Source organism: Gossypium arboreum, chromosome 6 (assembly GCF_025698485.1).
Source record: "Gossypium arboreum isolate Shixiya-1 chromosome 6, ASM2569848v2, whole genome shotgun sequence".
In the NCBI taxonomy this organism is placed as follows: domain Eukaryota; kingdom Viridiplantae; phylum Streptophyta; class Magnoliopsida; order Malvales; family Malvaceae; genus Gossypium; species Gossypium arboreum.
In genome coordinates this window covers 89,744,954-89,756,941 of record NC_069075.1, presented here as the reverse complement: position 1 = coordinate 89,756,941, position 11,988 = coordinate 89,744,954, and the positions used below count along the sequence as shown (strand labels likewise).

Here is an 11,988-nt window from a genome sequence, read left to right as displayed (position 1 = left end):
TGCATACTTTGGACATGATTTAAGGCCTTGGTTATATGTGCAAATGTGTTGTAGGGTCATGCTTGAATTGGGTGAAAGAAATGGCTTGATTTTGGCCTATTTCTTGTCTATATGGCCAAAGACACGAGCGTGTGTCTCATTCGTGTGTGACAGACAGCCATGCAACACAGCCATGTGTCCCTTGTAGGTTTTAATGGTTGTTTTTGAAAGTTACATAGGCTAGCACATAGCCTGGCACACGAGCATGTGGCTTGGCTGTGTGACCCAAGTTAGAGAGTTACACGGGCACAGACACAGGCTGGGACACGACCGTGTGTCCCTATTTTGAGTGTTACATGGCCTGAGACATGGGCTTGTTTCTCAACCGTATGAGGCACACAGCCTGACTATACAATCGTGTGACCCCTATAATGTGAATTTTTCCAAATTTTTCCTTAAGGTTTCATATGTTTATGATTTAGTCCCGAATCATTTCTAAAGTATTTATAAGGCCTCGAGGGCTCGAATAAGGGACAATATGCATGTGTTTGAATAGATTTTTCTATGATTATGAAATTTTTGGAAATTGATGATTTTAAGTTACATTTTTACGGTAATGCTCTGTAACCCTATTCTGGTGACGAATACAGGTTAGGGGTGTTACACATTAGATTTATGCTTGCACCTAAATCACATAATGCCTTGCGTACATAATAATTTCCAATTGGGCAACAAATAGTAAAACTCCCTAGGTCCTTCAATTTCAGTGGCATTTTGTTCATCAACATTACTATGGACCCTTCAATGAGAGCAACAGTTTCAAATTCCCCTAGTCTGTGCTTCTTTGACGATATGTCCTTCATGAACTTTACTTAATTGGCATTTTCTCTAATGCTTCCACCAGTGGTATGTTGACCCTTCAATGAGAGCAGCAGTTTCAGATTCCCCTAGTCTGTGCTTCTTTGACAATATGTCCTTCATGAACTTTACTTAATTGGAATTTTCTCTAATGCTTCCACCAGTGGTATGTTGATATAAAGTTGCTTCAGGACATCCAAGAATTTTTTGAATTGAAAATCCTACTTCGACTTCTAAAATCACTAAAGTAAAGGTGGCGGCGGCCTTCCTTGAACTTGTTGGGGTTGTTTTACCATGGCGTTCTTATTCCCAACACGATTTGGTTCTACTTCAAAATTTTTTATTTGCTCTTCTCACTTGTAGATTGGTCCACTACTAGTTCTTAATTCGCCTTATGTGTGATATCTGAGCTATCTTCTTCAACAACTGCATCATTAACAACTCCAGGCAGCTGAGAACCACTTCAGAGTGTGATGGCTTTGCAATACTCCTTCCTTTGAGAACTTGAATTTTCAGTATCACTCAGCAATGCTCATTGCTGTCTTGAGCCTAATGCACTAGCAATTTTCTTCACTTGGTTTTCTAAAGCCCTTAAAAATGCAGCTTGACTCTATATTATAGCATCGTTCTTGGCCACGTATTCCTTCAATAAAGCTTCCATGGATGAAGATGATGATGAACTTTGCTGAACATTTTTCCATTGATTGTATCTAGGTGGTGCACTTGTGACATTCTCTCGAACAACATTACTAGAATTTCCCACTCCTTGATTACTCCAACTAAAATTAGAATGTTGTTTCCTTCCTGGATAGTATGTATGAGAATATGAGTTATTATTTCGATTGAAATTTCCCAAGTAACATACTGAAGCTGGGTTCGATGGGCATTTATAAAAAACATGATCTTCCCCATAATAAACACATGTTAATTCTGCTGGTTTCATTTCCTACACTACAGTTAGTCTCTTCAATGTTTTAATCATATTAGTTAGGGAGATACCTGAGCTATTAATGAAGCGATCGCATCAAGCTCCATAGCTCCAGTAACTCTTTTGCCAGCACTCACTCTTGTAGTTGGATATTGATAATCATTGTTAGCTATCCTTTCTAGAATCTCATATGCCTCATTAAATGATTTATTTAATAAGTTCCCATTGGCAGATGCATCAACTACCATTTGTGTATGTGCATTCAGTCTATTATAAAACAATTCCATTTGTGTTCAATGTTGGAAACCATGCATCGAGCATTTTTTAATCAATCCCTTGAATCACTCCCAAGCTTCATACAATGTCTCATCTTCAAATTGCTGAAAAGATGTAATATCATTCCTCAAGTTGGCATTCATGTTTGGAAGGTTGTATCACAATAAAAAACTTTGGCAAAGTTCATTCCAAGATGCCACCGTTCCTAACGGCAAAGCATTCAATCATACTCTGCCACGATCTCACAATGAGTAAGGAAATAGCTTGAGTCTCAAGGCATCTTTAAGAACACCCTACTTCTTGAATGAATCATAGACCTCCAAAAAAAGTCTTCAATGTAGCTGCAAATATTCACTAGGTAATCCACTGAACTGTCCTATTGTTTGTAGCATTTGAAATATAATTGGTTTCAACTCAAAATGTTGAGCTTGAATATGTGGCCTAACAATCCCTGGATTCAAATAATCCAAGATTGGCACAACATGTTCTCTAATGGGTCTATATCTATCATCTATCACACAAGGAATATCAACGCCCTTACCATTCGGATGTAGGGGTGAGCAAAACTCGATTTGACTCGAAAAAATAAAAAAAAAATTGAATTTCGAGTTAAACGAATCGAGTTATTCAAGTTAATCAAGTTGTTCGAGTCAACTTGAATTTTTTCGAATTTAGAGTTCGAATCGGGTTGAGTTTTCGAATTCGAATAACTCGAATAATTAGAATAATTCGAAGATCAAACTATAATATTTTACATTTTTACCCAAACTCCCAACCCTTTTTACTTTCCCCCCAAAACTTTTACATCCCTTCCATCCCAACCCCCCAATCTACCCAAAATCCATTTCCCACCAAAATTTTACTCTCCCATTTACTTTTTTCTCAAAATTTTACTCCCCAAAACCCTCAAAACTTTTTATTTTCCCCCAAAATTTTTACTCCTTTCCACTTTGCCCCTAAAATTTTTCCTTACTTCCCATCCCACCTCCCATCTACCCCAAACTCATCCCCCCTACCCAATTTTTTTTAATATTTTCCCTCAAATTTTACTCCCCCTATTTACTTTCCCTCAAACTTTTATTCCCCAAAACTTTTTATTTTCCCTAAAACTTTTACTTCTCACCCTTTACTCTCAAATAAAAATCAAAATTATCCAAAAAAAATCACTAAACGTAAAAAGTAATAATTTTATTTATATCTACTATTTATATTATTAAATTAAATTTCAAATTTTATATTATTTATATTCTTGAATTGTTTAGTCATATTGAATATTTATATTAAAATTTAATTATTAATTATGCCATTAAATATTCATGTTAAAATTTTATATTGGTATCAATTTCACATTTTTCTTTAAAATAACTTTTATTAAAAATCATATTTTTACACTCAATATATTTTTAATTCCAAAATACATAGTGACAAGAATCTAAAGATAATTGAAACAACAAAGTAAGCAAAGAAGCTAACCCGTATATAAAAAATTAATAAATAAATTATGAAGTGATGAAAGTTAATAAAAATTTTGGTTAAGGTGGACAAATTTTATTATGATGGGTGACAGTGGTTACAAGGACCTAAAATTATTTTTTAAAACGTAACTCGAACAAATATATTTGATTTGATTCGATTCGAATTTCATCTCACTAGACTCAATTTGAGAAAATTTCAAATCAAATTTGGATGATAAAATATGATTCGTCAACTCAATTAACTCAAAATTTTTTCATTCAATTCGATTCGATTTGATTGAATGCTTACCCCTATTCGGATGTAATGGATCTTCTCTGCCTGGATCATTTCCAATCCTTGCTATTTCTCGCAATTCTTTTCTCCTTCTTCTCAAAGTTCTCTCAAATTCAAGATCAAAATAATACTCTTCGTTCTCAGGAATACCTCTACTCATAAACTAGCAACAAACTTGAAAAAGAATCAAAAGCAACTAAGTAAGCTCAAACTAACAAAATTAAATCAATAATAACAAAGAAAAATTCAGCAATTTGTTGATCCCTAGTAACAGCGCCAAAAACTTGTCGCGTGTGAATATGTAATGCAAATGTGCAAGTATAAACGTTGAATCAAGTAATAGAGTGATAAGTGAGATCGTCTCCATAGGGATTGGAATACGTAAAAATATGGTTGAGTTGTTACTGTAAACTATACCAATTAGGCTTATGGAAAAGTAAATAGAATAGTGATTTGATGTGAATTATTAATGTATGAAATAAAAAAATCAAATAATGAATAAACTGCTATGGCAATTCTACGAGACAAAGTTGAGAGGATTGATATTGTTGAATGGGAAGGTTGGAATTACTTGGATTATATCTTAATAACATAATAATGTCCTGGCAAAATCATGACCAAATTACTGCTCAGAGTAAAAATACTGCATTCTGCTTCCTTCGGGAGATAGAATTAAATTTATCATTCTAAGTCTTTGTATGTCTACAACTCTCAAAAACAATACCTAACAATATTCTTCCTTACTCTATACAAATCACAACTCTATGTCTAGTGTAACACCCCGTACCCGAGACCGTTGCCGGAGTCGGACACGAGGGGTTAACGGGCTTAATCCACTTACTTGCAGTTCATTTTAAAAATTTCAGACGGTAGGCTAAGCGTGTCTTTGTCACCTTAAAAATCATATCTTGAGTGCCACACTCGAAAATCAGTTTTGTGATTTTTCCCTGAAACTAGACTCATATATGCATCTAGAATTTTTTTTCTAGAATTTTTGGTCAGGCCAATTAGTACAGTTTATTAGTTAAAGTCCCCCATGTTACAGGGATCGACTACACTGACCTTTGTGCATTACGACTTGGATATCTCCCTGTACAGGGCTTCAATACTGATTCCGTTTGTTTCTACAGAAACTAGACTCGAAAAGGAATCTGTACATATATGGAATGGCTTCTATTTATATTTGGTCAATTTATAATGAATTTCCAAAGTCGGAACAGGGACTCCAGAAACCGTTCTGGCCCTGTCTCACGAAAACTTAAATATCTCTTAACATACTGTTCATATGATCGTTTTGTTATTTTCCTATGAAAATAGACTCGTCAAGGTTCATTTACATAATTTATTCACTATTTAATTCCATTCCTACTATTTTTAGTGATTTTTCACATCCACGTCACTGCAGCTGTCAGCATCTATCTTTAAGGTAGGCTTTACCTATTTCATAGTTTCCATGATTCAACTAGCCCTTTAACATAAATAGCACAAAATATGATCATGATTAACCATCCCAATGGCTAATCGTTTCCAAACATTTCCATACCTCTTAATGAACAACATACAATGATTATAATACCATGCCCAAAGTATACTTAAGCCATTTTCGCATGGCTATCCAAATTTACACAAACCGAAAGGTACATGACCTACAACAAAAGGGTAGTCCTATACATGCCATTTCAAAGTTCAACCAAAAATATACCAAAAGGAGCTTTGATAGTGTGGGTGACTTCGACTTCAAAAATCCCGAGTCCGATAGCTGAAGAACCAAAATCTATAAAGCAGAGAATCAAAGAAGCGGAGTAAGCATTTAATGCTTAGTAAGTTTGAGTCATGAATTTAGACACAACCAAAGTATAGTATTTATGGAGCTAAGCAGATAATTTCATTTGCACAAATTCTCAATATCATACTTACTTCACATTACCAACCCTTATATTCATACACAAAGATCAACTTAGCCAAAGGCGGTAGCTCATTTATCAAGCGGCGAATACTTATTTGTAAGGGCTCAACTAATTCAAAGCATATCTGAAACATACCTCATTGTTGGGATTTCACAAGCGTATTAACTGAAATTTTTACAGCAAGTTCCTCCATTCCCGAATCACGTACCTTCGGAGTTTAACCGGATATAGCTACTCGTTCAAATGCCTTCGGGACATAGCCCGGTTATAGTAACTAACACAAATGCCTTCGGGACTTAACCCGGATTTAGTAACTCGCACAAATGCCTTCGGGACTTAACCCGGATTTAGTAACTCGCACAAATGCCTTCGGATCTTAGTCCGGATATGGTCACTTAGCACAAAGCCTTCGGGACTTAGCCCGGACATCATCGAATAACCAAGCACAATTATCAATAAATCATGACACATTCGTATTTCATTTTCATTAGCAAAACTCAAACACAAGACACTTATCACACTTGCAATTTCGGCTCAATAGCCACATACAAAGAGCATGATTTTGATTTTCTTAAAACATGATCTAATCAAATCATAATCCAAGTTCCATTACTCGAAAACTTACCTAGGATGTTGTCGAACGGCTTCAACGGCTATTCGATCACTTTTTCCATTCCATTATCCAACTGTGGTCCCCTAAGCTCTTGAGCTAATTCAAACAAATTTAACTTATTAAAGTCTCATTTTGCTAGCTTATGGCCGAATATGACAAGGAGTTTGATAGGTCATATGGCCACCTTTTAGCTCAAATACACAATGATCATACACATTTTTAATCACATCAAGCAATTTAATACAATTCATTCGAACATCAAAAGAGAAGCTCAAGGTACTTAGCCCATATATACATTAGACATTAGAGTCACATATGTACGAAATCATGAATCTAACTCAACACAATAGTCCACACTCTCTTTTAGCCGATTATCTAAGCCAAGAATAGGCATCAATATGCTTGCCTCTAACCGAATGCATGCACACCAATCCACCTCATGTGGCGAATATGCATGTCTATGTTGAGGCCAATTATATATAATACCACACATAAATGGCATACATTTTACTAACTAACGCATTACATATTGTAACTCAATACGCATCAATCATTTACTTCATAACCGAACATCATCATATGTAAATATATACCTTGAGATAGTATATATGTCATACCAATACATCATGTGCAAACATATATATATATATGTGCAAGAGCCGAATCACAAGTTGATTATAACCAAATATAAACATATATCCAAAACACAAATCTTACCTATCATGCAATAAGCATAAATCATGCTTATGGATATACCATAGCCGATACTTCCAACAACACCAAATAAAATATACTTCATGGATCTAAGGTAGACCCAAGAAAGGAACTCATAATCATCAAGATTTAGCATGAAACACAACCATCACCCTTATTAATCTCCATAGTGAAAACCTTACTTATTCCAAAATCACAATTTCAACATGGGTTACCAACAATAACTTGATATCTCACTCAAAATCAACTAGGATTTCAAGAACTAGTATCAACTTCCTTACCTTAATATCGACCTAAGATGACCGATTGCTTCACTCCTTTCTTCCCCTCTCAAATCGGCCAAGAAGAACCAAAGAACACAACTTGTTTTCTTTCATCCTTAGAATTTTCAGCCAAAAGAAGTGAAAAATGATGGACCTTTGCTTTTTTTCTTCTTTCCCTCAACTCACGGCAATAGGGGAACACTCACACCATTCTTGTTTTTCCCATTTCTTTATTACCCATACTCCTTATTTTATTTTTCCTAACATACACCATTGTCACAACATGTTTTATGACATGTTTTGCCCATCACCCTTTGTCATGGCCGGCCACTAGCAATTAAAAAGGGGGAAATTGACATGCAAGTCTACCCCTTTGATTACATGCACTAATAGATCCTTATAGATTTACCTATCACACTTCAAAAGTGTCACACATAAGTCCTATCGACTAATTTCACATGCAATTTACTAAATCGAAGCTTAAAACCTTCACACATTCATAATCACATATTTTAGACAATAGATATCATATTCAAATAATTTGGTGACTCGGTTTAGTGGTCCTGAAACCGCTTTCCGACTAGGGTCACTATAGGGCTGTCACAACTCTCCCCCACTTAAGAAATTTTCGTCCCCGAAAATCTTACCGGTAAATAGGTTTGGGTATCGCTCTTTCATAGAGTTCTCGGGTTCCCAAGTAGCTTCTTCCATCCCGTGTTTGAGCCATAACACTTTTACTAACGGAACCCTTTTGTTTTGCAACTCCTTCACTTCACGAGCTAGGATACGAATCGGTTCTTCTTCATAACTCATATCGGCTTGAATTTCGACCTCTGGTGGACTAATTATGTGCGATGGATCAGATCTATAGCGTCGAAGCATCGAAACATGAAAGACGTCGTGAATCTTTTCAAGTTCAGGGGGCAAAATCAATCGATACGCAACTGGACCGACTCGTTCGGATATTTCATATGGCCCGATGAACCTCGGACTCAATTTGCCCTTACGCCCAAATCTGAGTATCTTTTTCCAAAGTGAAACTTTAAGAAACACTTTGTCTCCCACCTGATACTCAATGTCTTTTCGTTTCAAATCCGCGTCGACTTACGGCGATCTGTGGGCGCCTTGAGACTTTCACGGATTACTTTTACTTTCCGTTCAGCATCTTTAATCAAATCAACTCAAAATTTTACTTTCACCGAGCTCGGTCCAAAACAATGGCGTCACGGCATTTTCGACCGTACAAAGCCTCGTAAGGTGCCATCTTAATACTTGACTGAAAACTATTGTTGTGCGAATTCAATCAAAGGTAAATACCGTTCCCACGAACCACTAAACTCGAGGATGCAACATCTCAACATATCCTCAAGTATCCGAATTATCCGCCGGATTGACCATCATTTGTTGATGAAAAGCGGTGCTAAAATGCGACTTGGTACCCAAAGCTTCTTGCAATTTCTTCCAAAATCGTGAGGTGAATCTCGGATCTCTATCCCAAACACGATAGAAATAGGTACCCGTGTAATCTCACAATCTGAGAAACATACAATTCAGCTAATTTATCCATTGAAAAATCCGTGCGTACGGGGATGAAGTGAGCCGACATAGTCAATCTATCCACAACGACCCAAATTGCATCTTTCTTACTTGTCGACACTGGCAGCCCAGATACAAAATCCATCGTTACTCGATCCCATTTCCATTCAGGTATCATGATCGGTTGGAGCAAACTCGTAGGCACTTGATGTTCCGCCTTCACTTGCTGACATACTAAGCACTTCGAGACAAAATCGGAAATGTCTTGTTTCATACCATGCCACCAAAACTGATGTCTCAGATCGTTGTACATTTTCGTACTCCCCGGGTGAATCAACATTCGGCTACAATGAGCCTCGTTTAGAATCATCGAAATGAGTTCTGAATTTCTTGGAACACACAAACGACTTCTGAACCTCAAACAATCGTCATTATCAATTTGAAACTCTGATTCCATATTCGGAACACATTCAGCCCGTTTGGTAACCAATTCATCATCGACTTTTTGAGCTTCACGAATTTGATGAATCAATAATGGTTTGGCCTTTAATTCCGCCACTAACACATTGTCGGATATAACAGACAAGTGTACATTCATCGCTCGTAAGGCAAACAGTGATTTACGACTTAAGGCATCCACAACCACATTAGCCTTTCCCGGGTGATAGTCAATGACAAGCTTATAATCTTTCAACAACTCGAGCCAACGTCTTTATCGCAGATTCAAATCTCTTTGAGTCATCAAATATTTGAGACTTTTGTGATCCGAATACACATGGCACTTCTCGCCAAATAAATAATGTCGCCATATTTTCAAAGCAAATACGATGGCAGCTAGTTCGAGATCATGGGTCGGATAATTTTTCTCATGTGGCTTTAGTTGTCTCGACGCATAGGCCACAGCTCGACCTTCTTACATCAATACGCAACCTAACCCAAGTAGGGAGGCGTCACTATAGATGACAAACTCTTTGCACGATTAGGCCGCACTAAAATTGAGCTTCCAGTCAAATAAGTTTTCAGTTGATCAAAACTTTTCGACATTTTTCCGTCCATTCGAACTTAACATCTTTTGAAGTAGCCGTCATGGGTGTGGCTATCATCGAAACCTTTACAAACCGTCGGTAAGTAACCGCAAGTGCCAAAAAGCTCGAACCTCGATAATATTTCTGAGGCTTCCGGTTAAGTATGGCTGAAATTTTGCTCGGGTCAACTCGAATACCCGTCACGGATACCACGTGACCCAAGAAGCTAACCTCTCTTAACCGAACTCACACTTCTTGAACTTAGCATATAACGCTTATCCGTAAAATTTGCAACACTAATCTCGGTGCTCGGCATGTTTGGTCTCATCTCTTGAATAGACCAAGATGTCGTCAATGAACACAACTACGAACCGGTCCAAATATCGTCAAGATCCGATTCATCAAATCCATAAATACCGCGAGGGCATTAGTGAGCCCAAGCGGCATCACTAAGAACTCGTGAGTGGCCGTATCTCGCTTAAAGCGGTTTGGTTATATCCAAATCTCGAATTTGCAACTGGTAATACCTCGATCTCAAATCTATCTTTGAAAACACTGAGGCTCCCTTTAGTTGATCAAACAAATCATCAATACGCGGTAACAGATATTTATTCATTATCGTCACTTTATTCAGCTGACGATAGTCAATGCACATCCTCATGGTTTCGTCCTTCTTTTTCACAAACAATACTGGTGCGCCCCAAGGTGAGAAACTTGGTCGAGCAAAACCTCTATCCGTCAACTCTTGCAACTGAGCTTTCAATTCTTTTAACTCGGTTGGTGCCATACGATACGGAGCTATCGAAATTGGCATAGTCCTAGGTACAAGCTCAATACCAAACTCTACTTCCCGAACAGGTGGTAAACCTGGTAATTCTTCGGGAAAAACATCCGGGTATTCACAAACCACCGACACAGATTCGGGTTTCTTTTCCAATTCCTTGTCATCAAGTACATACGCAAGGTATGCTTCGCACCCCTTTCTTACATATTTCTGGGCCAACATTGCTGATATTACAGCTGGCAACCCCATTAAGTCCGTAGACTCAACTCGAATTATCTCGTTATTTGCGCACCTCAAATCAATAGTCTTGCTTTTGCAATTCACAACCGCATCATGCACGGTCAACCAATCCAAACTAAGAATAACATCAAATTCATCTAACGGTAAAAGCATCAAGTCCGCCGGAAAACAGGAACCTCGAATTACTAGGGGGCATTTCTTACACACTTTGTCAACAAGCACGTAACGACCCAAGGGATTTGACACCAATTACGAACTCGATGAGACTCAATAGGTAGAGTTTTATTGGATGCTAAGGTTTCGCATATATAAGAATGAGTAGAACCAGGGTCAATCAAAGCAATCACATTAGTATCAAAGAGAGTGAAAGTACCGGTAATAACATCTGGCGAGGAAGCATCCTCGCGTGCACGTATGGCATAAGCCCTAGCAGGAGCACGAGCCTCGGATCTGGTGGTAGCATCTCTAGATCCTCTCGACCGCCGCTAGCATTGCCGTATTCCTAGATGGTCTACCCGAGTAGTGGTAGCACCGGTTTCCCACTCGATTTACATTCATTCGGACAATCTCGGGCAATCTTTGATAAAGTGGTCGATGACCGCACTTATAATGAGAGCGGTCATGGAACCTACAACTCCCGAATGCCATTTACCACAATATGGCATTCGCTCTCATCTCGACGGTCATTTCCAACACCTGGCGATCAAGTGACTCGTGTGCTCACAGGGGTCGATCGCGATCTCGTCTAGAAAAGCTGAAGTATCCTAGACCAGCCCAAGCCATCTCTAAATTTCTTCGATGGTGTGGGAAGGGCTTCCCAAGACCTCTTCTGAAACTCCCTTGCTCCCACCTCGGCTTTTCTTTTCTCCATCTTGAGCTCCTCGGCCTTGCAAGCTCGCTCAACAAGTACTAAAATTCTCGGATTTCCAAGATGCCAACATACGACTTTATATCATCATTTAGTCCATCCTCAAACGTTTACACATTACGGCTTCGAGGAAATGCATTCTCGTCGTCTGGCTAAGCCTCACAAATTTTCGTTCATAGTCGGTAACCGACATGGAACCTTGTTTGAGTTCAAGAAATTCCTTCCGTTTTGGTCAATGAATCTCGGTG

General features: G+C 38.0%; 1 non-coding gene across 1 annotated transcript; it reads left to right on the top strand.

Annotated features, from left to right (window-relative positions):
- Positions 1 to 2,068: 2,068 nt before the first annotated feature.
- Positions 2,069 to 2,175, top strand: LOC128294958 (small nucleolar RNA R71). Its single transcript, XR_008285265.1, has one exon. It is a non-coding gene; the product is annotated as a small nucleolar RNA R71 (small nucleolar RNA).
- Positions 2,176 to 11,988: the final 9,813 nt, after the last annotated feature.